Source organism: Anopheles stephensi, unplaced genomic scaffold, assembly GCF_013141755.1.
Source record: "Anopheles stephensi strain Indian unplaced genomic scaffold, UCI_ANSTEP_V1.0 ucontig182, whole genome shotgun sequence".
Taxonomy (NCBI): domain Eukaryota; kingdom Metazoa; phylum Arthropoda; class Insecta; order Diptera; family Culicidae; genus Anopheles; species Anopheles stephensi.
The window spans coordinates 2,245-2,500 of NW_023405105.1; the positions used below are offsets into that span (position 1 = coordinate 2,245).

Genomic DNA, 256 nt, shown 5'->3' on the forward strand with positions numbered 1-256 from the left:
AGGCCTCAAGTGATGTGTGACGACCCTCAGAATTTAAGCATATTAATAAGAGGAGGAAGAGAAACCAACCGGGATTCCCTGAGTAGCTGCGAGCGAAACGGGAAGAGCTCAGCACGTAGGGACGACGAGGGGGCCTCGTCTGTCCGATGCCGTGTACTGGACCGGTCCGTTATCTGCTACGCACGGTGCAAACAGTTCAAGTCTAACTTGAAGGTGGCCCATTATCCCACAGAGGGTGATAGGCCCGTAGAACGGC

General features: G+C 54.3%; 1 non-coding gene across 1 annotated transcript in view; it reads left to right on the forward strand.

Annotated features, from left to right (window-relative positions):
* LOC118515733 overlaps positions 1-256 on the forward strand; it is a 4,266-nt gene continuing 4,010 nt past the window's right edge. Inside the window, exon 1 of the ribosomal RNA XR_004907365.1 lies at positions 1-256. This exon is cut by the window's right edge and continues 4,010 nt beyond it. This is a non-coding gene — a ribosomal RNA (large subunit ribosomal RNA).